Source organism: Dendrobates tinctorius, unplaced genomic scaffold (assembly GCF_039654945.1).
Source record: "Dendrobates tinctorius isolate UK_male_01 unplaced genomic scaffold, ASM3965494v1 ptg000120l, whole genome shotgun sequence".
Classification (NCBI taxonomy): domain Eukaryota; kingdom Metazoa; phylum Chordata; class Amphibia; order Anura; family Dendrobatidae; genus Dendrobates; species Dendrobates tinctorius.
In genome coordinates, this window is record NW_027361788.1 from 32,061,164 (window position 1) to 32,079,124 (window position 17,961).

Consider the following 17,961-nt stretch of genomic DNA (forward strand, 5'->3'; position numbering starts at 1 on the left):
CAGCGATCTCGCTGGAGAGATCGCTGATGTGTCACAAAATCAGCGATTTCGCCAGCGAGATCGCTGTGTGTAACGGGCCCTTTACGCACAAATGATTTATTCCTGATCTATTAAGCTTATCATATATTGTTCCTGAATGAACAAGTTCTGCTGTCACACGCTTGGAGAGTATAGTGAGTAATCCGCTGCCAACAGCTAGGCCTTTGCAGGTGTGACACCTGGGAGCGAGGCTCTATACTGCTCAGGTGCATTTGGGCAAAATTTCCAAATTTTAGACAGAAGTCCTGAGATACACCATATACCTCCATGGTTGGAGCTCTCTGTGATTTGCTAAAAAAAAATGGAAATGGAGATTTAAAAAAAAAAAAAAAAAAAAATTGGTGTCTATCAACCCCTATTGGAAGGTTTGTAAAAGGCCTGCAGGATGAGGTAAGTTATTCTTATTTACCTCTGTTTGTATGAGGTATTTTGGGCCTTCGGGACATATTCATAGCCGTTTTACCAGAGATATACCTGAATAATGGCGCTAAAATGTAGCAATGTGAGATCGCATGTGATAATTGCCTATGATGTCGCCTAACGCCCCCACCAAATGACTGCTGCCAAAAATACAAACCTGTTGGATATTTTTGATTGCAAATCACAGTCACCTACTTGGAGCCCATTGACGCCAATGTTATTTGACTGCGACTTGGCGTTTTTATTTTGCTGACGCGTAACATCGCACTGTGTAGCTGTATGCCGGGTTCACTTCACACGTTGGCTGATATTGTTTGTGGGTTTTGATACAGTTTTTGTAAAATTGGACTTTTTTTTTTTTTTTATGCAAAAATTACAAATTTGCAATGTACAAATTTTAGACCATGAAGAGCTGTTGCTTATAACAGCCAATCAGAATGCGGCTTACATCTTTCCTGTGAGGTTAGAAGATGAAAGCAGTGGGTTGATTGGTTGCTATGAGCAACGGTTTAGCCTGTTCTTACAATGGAGGCTCTTAGATTCTATGCAGGCCCCATAAGCGCATACAACAAAGTGGGTTTATTTGCATGTTAAATAGAATTTTGTTTTAAACCCCAGCATGGCCAAGATCTGATTCCTGTCAGTAAATGGAAACTTTCTTGTTTATATTGAAATTTTAGCTTAGAGTTTGCCAAAATGTTACCCTGTCCCTGTCCCTATTTTTATGTTGACGCGGCACAACATGGCGGTAAGTTACATTACTGGGTACATAGCAGGACTCTGTGGTGACATTGGGGCACCCAGGGCTGGTGCCAGGTTTATGCAGGCCCTTGTGTGAATAAGTCACAGTGGACCCATCTTCACTTTTGATTCTTACGGTAAAAAATCCTGACTTCTCTAGGGGAAACCGCTTTAGGACATGCTTTTTGGCAACTTTTGGAGGGTTTTTAGTTTCCTGAACCAGTTTTGAGAGATTTTCAAATGTTTTTATAATTTTTCTTTTGCTGCTGGTGTTTATGTGATTTTATAATCCAGTTTTTGTTTAACAGACCTGCTAAACAAGAATCCTCAAAAAAGTCTGTGTGCAAGGGGGCTGTGTGTGGAGGGGCTACGCGGTCCATCTTAGGCTGTGAGCAGGTGCAGGGATCATTCATACTGTGTGTGCGGGGGGCTGTGGGAGTTCCTCATGCTGTGTGTGCGGGGGGGCTGTGGGACTCCCTCATGCTGTTTGTGCGGGGGGCTGTGGAAGTCCCTCATGCTGTGTGTGCGGGGGGATTTGGGAGTCCCTCATGCTGTGTGTGCGGGGGGGCTGTGGAAGTCCCTCATGCTGTGTGTGCGGGGGGCTTTCGGAGTCCCTCATGCTGTGTGTGTGGGGGGGCTGTGGGAGTCCCTCATGCTGTGTGTGTGGGGGGGCTGTGGGAGTCCCTCATGCTGTGTGTGCGGGGGGGCTGTGGGAGTCCCTCATGCTGTGTGTGCGGGGGGGCTGTGGGAGTCCCTCATGCTGTGTGTGCGGGGGGGCTGTGGGAGTCCCTCATGCTGTGTGTGCGGGGGGCTGTGGGAGTCCCTCATGCTGTGTGTGCGGGGGGGCTGTGGGAGTCCCTCATGCTGTGTGTGCGGGGGACTGTGGGAGTCCCTCATGCTGTGTGTGCGGTGGACTGTGGGGTCCCTCTTGCTGTGGGAGTGCCTCTCGCTGTGTGTGCAGGGGCTGTGGGAGTCCCTCATGCTGTATGTGTGGGGGGACTGTGGGGTGCCTCTCGCTGTGTGTGCAGGGGCTGTGGGAGTCCCTCATGCTGTATGTGTGGGGGGACTGTGGGGTCCCTCTTGCTGTGGGAGTGCCTCTCGCTGTGTGTGTGTGCAGGGGCTGTGGGAGTCCCTCATGCTGTGTGTGCGGGGGGCTGTGGGAGTCCCTCATGCTGTGTGTGCGGGGGGGCTGTGGGGTCCCTCTTGCTGTGAGAGTGCCTCTCACTGTGTGTGTGTGTGCAGGGGCTGTGGGAGTCCCTCATGCTGTGTGTGCGGGGGGGCTGTGGGAGTCCCTCATGCTGTGTGTGCGGTGGACTGTGGGGTCCCTCTTGCTGTGGGAGTGCCTCTCGCTGTGTGTGCAGGGGCTGTGGGAGTCCCTCATGCTGTATGTGTGGGGGGACTGTGGGGTCCCTCTTGCTGTGGTAGTGCCTCTTGGTGTGTGTGCGGGGGGCTGTGGGAGTTCCTCATACTGTGTGTGTGGGAGGCTATGGTAGCCCCTCATACTGTGTGTGTGGGAGGCTATGGTAGCCCCTCATACTGTGTGTGTGGGAGGCTATGGTAGCCCCTCATACTGTGTGTGTGGGAGGCTATGGTAGCCCCTCATACTGTGTGTGTGGGAGGCTATGGTAGCCCCTCATACTGTGTGTGTGGGTGGCTGTGGGGTCCCTCATACTGTGTATGCAAAGGCTATGGGAGTTCCTCATGTTGTGTGTGCAGGGGGCTGTGCGAGTACCTCATGCTGTGGGAGTAGAACATTTCCTGCAAATTTAGGACTATTGGCAACTATGTTAAGGGTATGTCCAGACAATGCAGATTTTACCTAGATACCAGATCAACTGATGCCACCTCTGTTGATTTCAATGGGATGTGTCACTTATTTGAGTGAATTGGGTATCTGAAAGCCACACTCGCCTATTGGTTGGGCCAAGTCGCAGCAGATTTTAAATATCCTTACTTTGCATACTGTTGTATTGCAGTAAACACGTTATTTTCCATCTTCCTTTACCATTGGACTCGTGAATAAATTAAGCCCTACTGGCTTTGCTTGGCATATAGCTCGTACCTAGCATTGAGAGCACCATACTTCCCCCAACCCACAATATATTAGGATGGTTCATTCCTCTGTGGTGTGGTCATTGGAACATGCCTGTATGATATATAATATGGATGATATGTTCATGTGACGCAGGGAGCCGGGTTATGAGAGCAGAACACATCTGACACTGCTGTCAAATATAGCACATACCTGTCTGGATGATGGTACTATTACCAGTCCGTTGACATGGGTGCCCCATCCTTACAGGGTCTGCCAAATGCTGAGAAACATTAAAATTATAAATAAATTGTATTAGCATTTTATTTGTCACATTCTTGAAAATGGGTATACAGTGGAGCTGTAAGGAAATTCATATTTACCAGTGATCATCATCGGAGCATTCTTCTAAATACTCTATTCAAAGAAAAGAATTGAGACATTCTTCTTAATTGTTAAATTCAATTTTTTCATTCTCCTTGCCCCCTCGAGGATAACCATTCAGCACTTCGCCCCCTGGTGGATAGCATCTGGCCCCTCTCCTCCCCTATTGGTGTATAACATCCGCCCCTTCAGCCCCAGTCAGAGGCGTAGCTAGGGTTTTGGTTCAGGGGGGCGAAACTTCTGAGTGGGCCCCTAACCAGGTAACCTTGATTATAACTGGGTGACGCACCTTAATAGTGGAGGAGAACCTCAGCAGATGACCGCGCTGTTACTGAAAATAATTGCTATATAAAGACCAACATTGATATTACCGCCATATGGTCAGTGGTAAATACCCGTCCTACAGAACATACTGTATAAAAGATCACAGCACAGCTACAGATAACCTACCGCTGATGTTCTTTCTGAAGGAACCGTTCACTTTTCACGTCTTTTCCATCTGGCCCAGACCGACATGACAACTTCTCCAGCCAGGACTCGGCTACAGAGAATACAACAAAGACATGTTTCACTTCTCACATTTTCAGCACTGTCCCCAACCTGCACAAACTCCTCATCCTGCTGATGCCCCAATGCTGATCTGCTGCTGTCGTATGTGACCCCATTAATGCACCTGCTGTGTGGCCCTGTGTGACCTGTACATTTTAAAGCAACCCTCTAGAAAATACTAAGGCCGGGTGCAAGTGCCCTAGAAAACAGTGCCCACATTTTGTCCCCTAGAATGTAATGCTTTTTTTTTTTTTTTACTCTGTATTGTATAATGCACTCCCCATAGGCAGACTCTATACTGTACATAATGCACTCCCCATAGGCAGACTCTATAGTATAATGAATTCCACATAGTCAGCCTCTATAGTGTAATTCACCCCCCTAGCCACCCTCTGTAGTATAATGCACCCCCATAGCCACCCTCTGTAGTATAATGTACCCCCATAGCCACCCTCTGTAGTATAATGTACCCCCATAGCCACCCTCTGTAGTATAATGTACCCCCATAGCCACCCTCTGTAGTATAATGTACCCCCATAGCCACCCTCTGTAGGATAATGTACCCCCATAGCCACCCTCTGTATATGCAACCCCATAGCCATCCTCTGTATATGCACCCTCATAGCCATCCTCTGTATATGCACCCCCATAGCCATCCTCTGTATATGCACCCCCCATAGCCATCCTCTGTATATGCACCCCCATAGCCACCCTCTGTATATGCACCCCTATATCCACCCTCTGTAGTATATGCAACCCCATAGCCATCCTCTGTAGTATATGCAACCCCATAGCCATCCTCTGTAGTATATGCAACCCCATAGCCATCCTCTGTAGTATATGCAACCCCATAGCCATCCTCTGTAGTATATGCAACCCCATAGCCATCCTCTGTATATGCACCCCCATATCCACCCTCTGCAGTATATGCAACCCCATAGCCATCCTGTGTATATGCACCCTCATAGCCATCCTCTGTATATGCACCCCCATAGCTACCCTATGTATATGCACCCCCATAGCCATCCTCTGTATATGCACCCCCATAGACATCTTCTGTATATGCACCCCCATAGCCATCCTCTGTATGTGCACCCCCATAGCCATCCTCTGTATATGCACCCCCATAGCTACCCTATGCATATGCACCCCCATAGCCATACTCTGTATATGCACGCCCCATAGCGATCCTCTGTATATGCAACCCCCATAGCGATCCTCTGTATATGTGCCCCCATAACCACCCTCTGTATTGCACCCCCATAGCCATCCTCTGTATATGCACCCCCATAGCTACCCTATGCATATGCACCCCCATAGCGATCCTCTGTATATACACCCCCCATAGCGATCCTCTGTATATGCACCCCCCATAGCGATCCTCTGTATATGCACCCCCATAACCACCCTCTGTATATGCACCCCCATAGCCATCCTCTGTATATGCACCCCCATAGCTACCCTCTGTGGCATAATGCACCACTCCCCCATAAACTAAATACTCACCTCTCTTCCTCCTGGTTCCTGCGCTGATCCCGCTCATCTCTGACTGCAGGTACCGGGTACTGACGTCATCGCGCCCCCTGTCAGTGTCGGCGTCGGGTACACCAGACGCTGACAGGGGGATGATGAGAGAAGGAGCGCTCGCTCCTTCTGTCATCAATGCGGTCAGCTGTGTCGGCATGTAGCCAACACCGCTGACCCTGCGATGACGGGCGGGGACTCACTTCTGGCACTGGGCCCCCGCGCCTACTCAGGGGCCCATAGCGGCCAGACTCTCCGTGCTCTGCCGCAAAGTGCATCTGTAGCGTAGTGCCGGGTGGACCCCCTGGGAATGCGGGGCACGGGGTCACCGCCCCCTCTGCCCCCCCGGTAGCTACGCTACTGCGGCCCAAGTGTATTATACCCTGCCCCCCCCCGGTGTATTATAGCCTGCCCCTTGCCCCCCAGTGTATACCTTCCATCCCCCCGCCATGTTGTCTGCCTTTACTAACGTGACAGACCGGCCGGTGGTGCAGAGCTCACTGATACCAGCGCAGTCCTGTAATAGGAGCCACTGTGGTAACAAGTCTGTTCATGACATTTCTTCCTCCTGCTAAATTTTCCCATCACCTGTGAGTGATATTATTGAGAAGCAGAAGGAACTGCAGAAACTCAGCCACAAGTGGAGACCCCGTAATGTTACAGAACGGGGGGCCGAGTGCTGAGGAGCAGAGGGCAGAAAAGTCACCAACGCTCTGCTGACTCCATAACTGCAGAGTTCAGACCTCCTTTGGTATTAACAGCCGCACAAACACAGCACCCCCGCCGGGAGCTTCATGGCCGAGCAGCTGCATGCAGCCTTACATCACCAAGCACAATGGTGAGCATCGGATGGAGTGGTGTAAAGCCGCCACCACTGGACTCTGGAGGAGACGTGTTCTGTGCGGTGACGACGGATCACACTTCTCTGCCTGGCGTCTGATGGAGTAGTCTGGATTTGGTGAATGCCAGGAGAACGTTACCCCCTGACTGCATTGTGCCCGCTGTACAGATGGTGGAGGAGGATAATACTATGGACTTTACATCAGGGGTCGGCCTTGGCCCCTTAGTCCCAGAGATGGGAAATCTTAACTCTTCAGCACAAGACATTGTGGATAATTGTAGCCTCCAGCTTTGTGGGAACAGTTTGGAGAAGATCCTTTATGTCCCCCATGACTGTGCCCAGTGCACAAGGACCATACAGACATGGAGGGGGAGTTTGATGGAAGAACATGGCTTGTATATTTGGGGGGAGTCAGGAGAGGGCTATCTTATGTGAATGGCCAGTTTAAAAGAGACCGCTGTGGGACAGCCCACCCTCTACTTTTATGCTCGTGCATACTTTAATAAATTTTTGGTCACTCAGCTTTTCTGGGAACAGATGTTGCTTTTCTTTTTTGTATGGATTGTTTTGCTCCTCTTTTTTCAATGACATGTTATGTTTTCCCATTTTTGTTTTTACGCATTGATGCTGGAGTGTATACTTAAAGTTGATATAATTGATTTGTATGAAAAGATACGGTTTTGTCCCGTTACAGGACGTGGAAAGCTGTCCCTTTAAATTCCCTGTTGCCATGGAGGGTGAGGTCAGAGAAAGTCCATGTGAGTTGGAATCACTTCCTGCCGCTGCAGTTTGTGGCTGGGAGTCTGAAGACCAGAGAGTGTGACAGAGCTTGTCTGGGTGGCTGGCAGAGGCCTGGCCATCCACAGTCTGGCTACGTCCTCCTACATGGACACGCTGGCAGGTATGTCCCTGTCTTTTATTATTATTATTTATCCAGCACTTTTCTTTTTACAGATGATTTACTGTGAAGTTAACTAAAAGAATGCATAAAGTTACTGCTATAGTTTTGTGGCGCAGAGCTCGCATTCTAAAGTCGTCGAAAAGACGTAAAAGAAAAAAAAGTGTGTGTGTGTGTGTGTGTATATATATACACACACACACACACACACACACACACACACACACACACACACACACACACACACACACACACACACAACACATAGATGAGGCTATCGCAACGTCTCATTTCTTCAGGTGCCAGCTCTCATCGCCAGTGTACAGGAACCTGCAAGCGACAGATTAACCATTTGTGTCCCATTCATATGGAAGTGACCGCTATGTACAATTCTCTTTCACTCTATGAGCAAAGAGGGGATGAGAGAGACAGAGTTAACGATGATGGGCTCAGAAATTAGGGAATCAGTTTGTATAAAACCCAAATCCTTTTTTTTTTAATACTCATCTGATTGTTGAAATGCCGCTATATGACATAGTATTGCATTTAGGGGAGAATACTTCCAAAATATGGCATGCCGTGGTAGATCCGGTAGAGCTCCATAAACTTCTATGGGCAGTGCTTTACATTTCATAGATTATATAGGGCTGCAATATGATGGCGGTCTGGACGAGCCTAAAAACTGGCAAACAGTTTCGGTGGTAATCTACTGTCCAATAATCGCCCGGCTCGTTCCCAATTATCTGCTGATGTAAACATAACGGCAATGAAAGTGCAAAAGATCCTTCACTGGTGAAAATCATAATATTAATCTTTTATAGTTGACACCCTGGAGTATGAATTCAAATGGCAGGGTATATTTCCTGCAACATAACTGCTATAAACCGCAGCACTTTTGATTGTACTTCAATTTACTTTATTGTCCCCCCCCCCCCCCCCAAAAAAAAAAAAAAAAGTCACTAATCTATATGAATGTATTGCGTAAAAGATCTGGAATACAGGAAACAATCCAATACTCTCAGACCTTGTTCACACGTGATTTTAAACAAACAAAAACTATCAGAAAGGTGGATACGGATCCAAAATAGCATATGAATTGAATACCATGGCAACAATTTAATTTTAGGATAAATGTATGTATGTATTGTGACTTAGCGATCACTAGCGGGTTTTGGTGTACTCGCTCGGCAGCGATAGAACATGCAGGAGGACTCTAATTTTCTTTAAAAGTTCACCTGGGTTTATTGCTCCACATCCCCAGCAGCACAAACACAAAGTAAAACAGTCTTTAAATCCGGCAAAACAATGTCCATAAACAGGGCTTGGCTCCGTCAGACCTGTGGGCACACAGGCTGTGCCATGTCCAGCTCGCAGGCTCTATAGCCCAAACACAGTCTCTTTCTGACCCCGGTCAGCATACCACGACTCCCTGTCCGTTACTTGTTGGTGTCAGCCACACAGGTTCCCGGATGCCTCTTATCCTCAGAGGTATCCCACAATGTCTCTCACTGACCCCTCAGTAACACTCACGGTTGTCAGACCGTCTACTCCGGAGGTATTTCACAGCCCTCCTCCCTCTGGCTCAGACTAGCCAGTACTGCCACCTGTGGTAAACACACAGACTCCATTAGGTAGCCTTAGCCACACCCACAGGTGAGGTAACATCCCATGCACTGGAGGTGATCATGACATCACCGCAGGTCCTTAAACATTCACAACCACATACAGGCTTCATCTTGGGTATTCAGACACACACCCCTTGGGTTAGGTGACTGGACCCACCCATCTCTCCAAGTCACCTGGAAGCCTCCCAATGTATAACGAAAACCCTCAGCGGTAGATCTGCTGTGCAAAACACGCCCAGGCTTTCATCACAGGGCCACCCACCTCTGCGATACATACCGCCCAGCAATCGCATGACCAGTCGCCGTGCCACATATTCTCCCCCGCCTGCCTAAAGCTGTGGGGCTTGGCACTTTCTATTACCCAACCAGAGATCCTTCTCGTTTGTCTCTGCCAGTCAAACAGTCTGTCAAAGTCAGGCCCTGCTACTGAACCCTTTTGTAGGCGTCCGTCATCTGACTTCGTCTCGTTCTTTGATAGAGATGCCCCCTTGTCAGACCACCCGCATCCCCGGCGGTCAGTATGGTGTTGCGATTCCCTTGCACCCATACCTCTTGTCTGGACTGACTTTGTCACCACGTCTGCTACAGGGTCTCCCACCTACAGTTGTGGCCAAAAGTATTGACACCCCTGCAATTCTGTCAGATAATACTTAGTTTCTTCCTGAAAATGATTGCAAACACAAATTCTTTGTTATTATTATCTTCATTTAATTTGTCTTAAATGAAAAAACACAAAAAGAATTGTCCTATTGTCCTAAAGCCAAATTGGATATAATTCCACACCAAACATAAGAAAGAGGGTGGACAAAAGTATTGGCACTGTTCGAAAAATCATGTGATGCTTCTCTAGTTTGTGTAATTAACAGCACCTGTAACTTACCTGTGGCACCTAACAGGTGTTGGCAATAACTAAATCACACTTGCAGCCACTTGACATGGATTAAAGTTGATTCAACCTCTGTCCTGTGTCATTGTGTGTACCACATTGAGCAAGGAGAGAAGAAAGAAGACCAAAGAACTGTCTGAGGACTTGAGAAACCAAATTGTGAGGAAGCATGAGCAATCTCAAGGCTACAAGTCCATCTCCAAAGACCTGAATGTTCCTGTGTCTACCGTGCGCAGTGTCATCAAGAAGTTTAAAGCCCATGGCACTGTGGCTAACCTCCCTAGATGTGGATGGAAAAGAGAAATTGACAAGAGATTTCAACGCAAGATTGTGCGCATGTTGGATAAAGAACCTCGACTAACATCCAAACAAGTTCAAGCTGCCCTGCAGTCCGAGGGTACAACAGTGTCAACCCGTACTATCCGTCGGCGTCTGAATGAAAAGGGACTGTATGGTAGGAGACCCAGGAAGACCCCACTTCTTACCCCGAGACATAAAAAAGCCAGGCTGGAGTTTGCCAAAACTTACCTGAAAAAGCCTAAAACGTTTTGGAAGAATGTTCTCTGGTCAGATGAGACAAAAGTAGAGCTTTTTGGGCAAAGGCATCAACATAGAGTTTACAGGAGAAAAAAAGAGGCATTCAAAGAAAAAAACACGGTCCCTACAGTCAAACATGGCGGAGGATCCCTGATGTTTTGGGGTTGCTTTGCTGCCTCTGGCACTGGACTGCTTGACCGTGTGCATGGCATTATGAAGTCTGAAGACTACCAACAAATTTTGCAGCATAATGTAGGGCCCAGTGTGAGAAAGCTGGGTCTCCCTCAGAGGTCATGGGTCTTCCAGCAGGACAATGACCCAAAACAGACTTCAAAAAGCACTAGAAAATGGTTTGAGAGAAAGCACTGGAGACTTCTAAGGTGGCCAGCAATGAGTCCAGACCTTAATCCCATAGAACACCTGTGGAGAGATCTAAAAATGGCAGTTTGGAGAAGGCACCCTTCAAATATCAGGGACCTGGAGCAGTTTGCCAAAGAAGAATGGTCTAAAATTCCAGCAGAGCATTGTAAGAAACTCATTGATGGTTACCTGAAGCGGTTGGTCGCATTTATTTTGGCTAAAGGTTGTGCAACCAAGTATTAGGCTGAGGGTGCCAAAACTTTTGTCTGTCCCATTTTTGGAGTTTTGTGTGAAATGATCAATGTTTTGCTTTTTGCTTCATTCTCTTTTGTGTTTTTTCATTTAAGACAAATTAAATGTAGATAATAATACCAAAGAATGTGATTGCAATCATTTTCAGGAAGAAACTGAGTATTATCTGACAGAATTGCAGAGGTGTCAATACTTTTGGCCACAACTGTAGGTCACTCAACCCTGAGCTAAATGGGACATCACTACTTCTTTCTCTTCCATCAGGCCACCTTTTGTTATCTCTCTGCTGGCCATTTCTCCCATGGTCTTTATTGCCTGGAGAGCAGTCCTTCCATTTATCTCTATGTCCTCTGTTATTTTCAGCTCTAGGACTTCCAGTCTTTAGAGAACCTCTTCGTCTCTCTATACCGCGAGTTAAAGGTGGCGACCATCTTCTTCTCATTTCCTGTAGCTCTCTATTGATCTGCCCCCTCTCAAGTCACAGCTGATCTACCTCTTTCAGGTACGACACGCGATACTCCAGGAGCATGCGGATATTCCCAAGGCTCTCCATGGATCCGACAACGAGGAATGGAACCATCCCATCTTTACCCACGACCTGGGCTTCGTCATCAGCCGGAATCCTCACTCTCATCACACCGGAACAATTCGCCATCTCCTGCATCACTTTCCCAAATCTTCAGATGACTTTTCTCACCAGACCTCTGGGCACTTGAATGATGTCTTCCACAAAGTCCAGCCGACTTTTCGCTTTCCTCGCCTGCTCCAGATGTCGAGCGGCTTCGTGATTTCTCAACAGGATCATCTGCTTCTTGCACCTACAATGCCTCCGCAAGTCCCTCAGTATAGCCACCTGCTTCACTGTGACTTCCTCAGTTGACAGTAAGACCAACTGCTTCGTCTCTGGTGCCCAGTTCGTACTACATGCTTCTATTGCCTTTCTGAAGGCCTCATGCACATCCTTACTGGCACACGCTTCTCGCATGTCTTCGGGTACCTCTATTATGCACTTGAAAACCGAAGTCTCACCTTCTTGAACATACTGCTTGACCTCCTCATCCTGAGCGTTAGCGCAGTTTTCCAAGACATCGACGTCCCTTGTATGGCCAGCTGCGTGGCATTTCCCTTGCTGGATTTCTTCCTCCGTGGATGCCCTTTCTTTGGTCAGCATCTCCAGCTCACTCTCCTTCATTGCGATCAGATCAGGAGAGTGCGACAATTCGATTTCCCAGTCATCCGTGGATTTATGGAGCTTGGGCATTAGTCTCCTTCTCTATCTTGAGCTCTCAGAGAACTTTATCTCGCTCCCGGAGAAGCTCCTGCTGATGCTTCTCTTGGGCCTCTCTGAGCACCTCCGTATCTTTTAAAAGGGCCTTGTTCATAGTTTGACACGCAGACAGGTGACCTCTGAGCTCAGAGACTCCCTTCTCCAGCTCATCCACTCTGTGCTCAATCGTTTGTCTCAGGACCCATTCTTGCTCGACTGTCTCTTTCATGGTCCTGCTCTCTTTTGGCCAGTATGTGTCCCACCATCAGTTCTTTGATCAGATTTTTAGATTGGCTCTCTTGCCCACCCATACGCTGCCTCTTCAGAGCTCCACCTGTTCTTGCATCCGCCTCTATGGTCTCTGAGGTTCTACTAAAGGTCTGTTTTTTAATTCCAGCCCATCATCAACTCCCTCTGTGCTGGGGTTTGTCAGAGATAAAGTGACCTCCTTACTACACACTCTCTCCCTTATGTTCGAGTCACAGTCTGAATTGGAGTCACCTCCACTCACCCTGTCATCCTAGAACAGCAAGTCCCCACTCAAACAGGTGTCACACGTTTGGTCACCCCAGCTAAGTCCCCGAGTTGGTCAGACCCGCACTTTCTTCCAGTCACCCCGAACTCTGGACTATCGCCTTTAGGTGGCGCTACCTCCTCCTCTTTATACATCTTATTAATAGGAACCCACACAGCCAGCTGCTGTAGTGGGGCTTCCATACTACTGTTCAGTCCCCCTTCTGAGCAACCCCACACTTCATCAACTTCCCATAGATCTTCAAAAAACACAAAGTCCCGACCCTTCTCAAAGGGGTACAATAAGTTCGGTGTTATTCCGCCATCTTGGCACTCGACACTTTTGGACATATCAGTCATCACTCTGTCCATAATATAGTCCACAGTGACCCCATGGATGCAGCGAACCTTGATCCTTTTCTCGGTCAGACAGAGAACGAGAGGAGTTCCCATGAGTCACTTGACTCTTTGAGTCCAGCCGTCCAGAGACTCCTTCCCGATGCAACATCACGGTACACACCTGCTGCCTGTCGTTATAAGGAAAGTCTATGCCGCACTCGGAATAAGTAAGACACAAACATCGCTGTTCCTCAGACATGTCCACTGAGGTAACCAGTGCCGCCTCTTTTGGAAGCTCTGCCCCTTTTTGGGCTACTATCCCCTTTTGGGACTGTGCCTCCCTCTGGGACTCCATCCCTTTTTTGGTCCGCCACCCCTGTTTGCGTCTCTCCACCCTTTCAGGACTCCAACCCTTTTTAGGTGCACGCCGTGGACCCCCCCCTATGTCCCTCTACAGGCCCCTCACTGCCTGTGCACAGCAGTCTATCTGCCCCAACAGTTCCTCACAGCAAGGCTCCGCACTATTCTCCTATGTCACCTTACCAGCTCCTGCGGGTGCTACTGCAGTTACTGCTGCTGCAGAACCTCCTGCTGCAAGGCTTCACACCGGCTCTGCATTGCAAGGCGCCGCACCACTCTACATAGCTCTGCAAACCTCCAGACGGCTCTGCGTTGAGGATGTTTTCCACCTTTGTAACCCCACTGAGTTACCGCCAGATGCTTTCAGTTGTCATGGCCCCGCCGAGCCACAGCAAGCTGGCTTGGGGGGAAAAAAAATTCTTTTTGACCCCGCCGAGCCACAGCAATCACATCCACACGTGTTTAGTGGACCGTTGCCCCTAGCAGCTGAGTTTGTAGACCTTGTCCGTTGCCCCTAGCAACAAGGCTACTAAAGTGCCCTTAGCATTCTCCACCAATTGTGACGTAGCGATCACTAGCGGGTTGGGGTGTACTCACTCGGCAGCGGTACAACATTTGGAGGACTGTAATTTTCTTTAAAAGTTCACCTGGGTTTATTGCTCCTTATCCCCAGCAGCACAAAGTAAAACAGCCTTTAAATCTGGAAAATAACAAAATAACAATGTCCATAAACAGAGCTTGGCTTCTCAGGCCTGTGGGTACACAGGCTGTGCCATGTCCAGCTTGCAGGCTCTATAGCCTAAACACAGTCTCTTTCTGACCCTGGTCAGCATACCACGGATTGCTGTCCGTTACTTGGTGTCGGCCACACAGGTTCCTGGATGCCTCTTATCCTCAGAGATATCCCACAACGTTTCTCACTGACCCCGATCAGTTACACTCACAGTTGTTCAACCGTCCACTCCGGAGGTATCTCACAGGCCTCCTTCCTCTGGCTCAGACTAGCCATCACCTTCACATGTGCCAAACACACAGGCTCCATTAGGTAGCCTCTAACCACACCCACAGGTGAGGTAACATCACATGCACTGGTCAGGTGATCATGACATCACCGCAGGTCCTTAAACATACACAACTACATACAGGCTTCATCTTGGGTATTCAGACACACACCCCTCGGGTGGGTATGTAGGTGACTGGACCCACCCATCTCTCCAAGTCACCTGGAAGCCTCCCAATGTATAACAAAAACCCTCAGCAGTAGATCTTCTGAGCAAAACACACCCAGGCTTCCATCACAGGGCCACCCACCTCTGCGATACATACCGCCCATCAATCACATGACCAGTCGCCATGCCACCGTATGTGTATGTATTTATGTATGTATGTGTGTGTATACACACGCAGTGGAGAAAATGAGTATTTGATACACTGCCAATTTTGCACGTTGTCCCACCTACAAAGAATGGAGAGGTCTGTAATTACTGTAGGTATATTTCACCTGTGAAAGACAGAATCTAAAAATAAAAACTAGAAAATCACATTGTATGATTCTTACATAATTAATTTGCATTTTATTGCATGACATAAGTATTTGATACAATAGAAAAACAGAACTTAATATTTGGTACAGAAACCTTTCTTTGCAATTACAGAGGTCAGACATTTCCTGCAGTTCTTGACCAAGTTTGCACACACTGAGGCATAGATTTTAACCCACTCCTCCATAAAGATCTTCTCCAGATCTTTCAGGTTTCGTGGGCAACATTGAGTTTCAGCTCCCTGCAGGGCCGGAGTTAGGTGCAGGCAGACCAGGCAGCTGCCTAGGGCCCCCGCTCCTCCAGGGGCCCCCAGCCAGAGGCACATTACACAGCCGCTATGGGGCCCCTGTGAGGCAGGGGGGCCCGCCTGCCCCCAGCGCCAACTCCCACCGTCGCCGCCGCATTGAAGGAGGCAGTGATGGAGGAGAGAGCGTCAGCTGATGCTCCCTCTCCCATCATTCCCCGCTCTGCCTCTGACACAGCGGGGGCGCGATGACGTCATCGCGCTCTCACTGTGTGCCAGGCAGAGCAGGAGACCGGACCGAGACTCGGGAGCAGCGCAGGCACGAGGAGAAGGTGAGGAGTGTGTGGGTTTTTTTTGTTTTTTTTTTTGTTAAATCAGTGTGAGTACTGGAATGTGGGGCCACTCTGGGAGGACTATATGCTATGCTCTGCTGTATCATACCATGCTACGGGGGGGGGGGCTATGTACCATGCTGGGCCGTATTATACCATGCTTGGCTGTATTACACCATTCTGGGGGGCCTATATACCATGCTGGGCTGTATTATACCATGCTGGGCAGGCTATATACCATGCCGGGCTGTATTATACCATGCTGGGCAGGCTATATACCATGCTGGGCTATGTACCATGCTGAGCTGTATTACACCATTCTGGGGGGCTATATACCATGCTGGACTGTATTATACCATGCTGGGCTGTATTATACCATTCTGGGGGGGCTATATACCATGCTGGGCTGTATTATACCAAGCTAGGCTGTATTACACCATTCTGGGGGGGCTGTATTATACGATGCTGGGCTGTATTATACCATTCTGGGGGGGCTATATACCATGCTGGGCTGTATTATACCATGCTAGGCTGTATTACACCATTCTGGGGGGGGCTATATACCATGCTCGGCTGTATCATACCTTTCTGGGGGGGGCTATATACCATGCTGGGAAGTATTACACCATTCTGGGGGGCTATTTAACATGCTGGGCCATATTACACCATTCTGGGGGGGCTATATACCATGCTGGGCTGTATTACACCATTCTTGGCGGGCTATATACCATGCTGGGCCGTATTATACCATGCTGGGCTGTATTACACCATTCTGGGGGGCTATATAACATGCTGGGCCATATTACACCATTCTGGGGGGGGCTATATACCATGCTGGGCTGTATTACACCATTCTGGGGGGGCTATATACCATGCTGGGCTGTATTATACCATGCTGGGCTGTATTACACCATTCTGAGGGGGCTATATACCATGCTGGGCTGTATTATACCATGCTGGGCTGTATTTTACCGTGCTGGGCTGTATTATACCGTGCTGGGCGGGCTATATACCATGCTGGGCTGTATTATACCATGCTGTGCTGTATTATACCATTCTGGGGGGGCTATATACCATGCTGGGCTGTATTATACCATGCTGGACTGTATTACACCATTCTGCAGGGCTATATACCATGCTGGGCTGTAATATACCATGCTGGGCTGTATTATACCATGCTGAGGGGGCTATATACCATGCTGGGCTGTATTATACCATGCTGGGCTGTATTATACCATGCTGGGCTGTATTATACCATTCTGGGGGGTGCTATATACCATGCTGGCCTGTATTATACCATGCTGGGCTGTATTATACCATGCTGGGCTGTATTATACCATGCTGGGCTGTATTATATAGCCCACCATGGTATACAGCCCAGCATGGTATACAGCCTGTATACCATGGTGGGCTGTATTATACCATGGTGGGCTATATTATACCATGCTGTGCTGTATTATATAGCCCAGCATGGTATACAGCCCAGCATGGTATACAGCCCAGCATGGTATACAGCCTGTATACCATGCTGGCCTGTATTATACCATGCTGGCCTGTATTATACCATGCTGGCCTGTATTATACCATGCTGGGCTGTATTATACCATGCTGGGCTGTATTATACCATGCTGGGCTGTATTATATAGCCCACCATGGTATACAGCCCAGCATGGAATACAGCCTGTATACCATGGTGGGCTGTATTATACCATGCTGTGCTGTATTATATAGCCCACCATGGTATACAGCCCAGCATGGTATTCAGCCTGTATACCATGCTAGGCTGTATTATACCATGCTGGGCTGTATTATACCATGCTGAGCTGTATTATACCATGCTGGGCTGTATTATATAGCCCACCATGGTATACTGCCCACCATGGTATACAGCCTGTATACCATGGTGGGCTGTATTATACCATGGTGGGCTGTATTATACCATGGTGGGCTGTATTATACCATGGTGGGCTATATACCATGGTGGGCTGGGCTGTATACCATGTGGTGATGGGCTATATACCATGCGGCTGTGTAATATACCATGGGGGGTACATTTTACATTATATTCTATAGGGGGAGGCTGTGTTATATAATATGGGGGGCTACATTATATTTTATGGGGAGGTGGGCAGTATTATATTCTATTTGGGGCTACATTATATTCTATGAGGTGGCTGTATTATATTATATTCGATGGGGGCTGCATTATACTATATGAGGAGGGCTACATTGTATTCTATGGAGGGGCTACATTATACTATATAAGAGGCTGCATTA

General features: G+C 48.3%; 1 protein-coding gene across 4 annotated transcripts in view; it reads left to right on the forward strand.

Annotated features, from left to right (window-relative positions):
• The first annotated feature begins 364 nt into the window (after positions 1–364).
• NACC2 (NACC family member 2) overlaps positions 365–17,961 on the forward strand; it is a 232,831-nt gene continuing 215,234 nt past the window's right edge. For 3 of the 4 annotated variants that reach the window (XM_073541051.1, XM_073541052.1, XM_073541050.1), the window contains exons 1-2: positions 365–429; positions 7,225–7,431. The gene's annotated coding sequence lies outside the window, so the exon portion shown is untranslated. The remainder of the gene's footprint in view (positions 430–7,224; positions 7,432–17,961) is intronic. The other variant, XM_073541053.1, reaches the window with a different exon arrangement.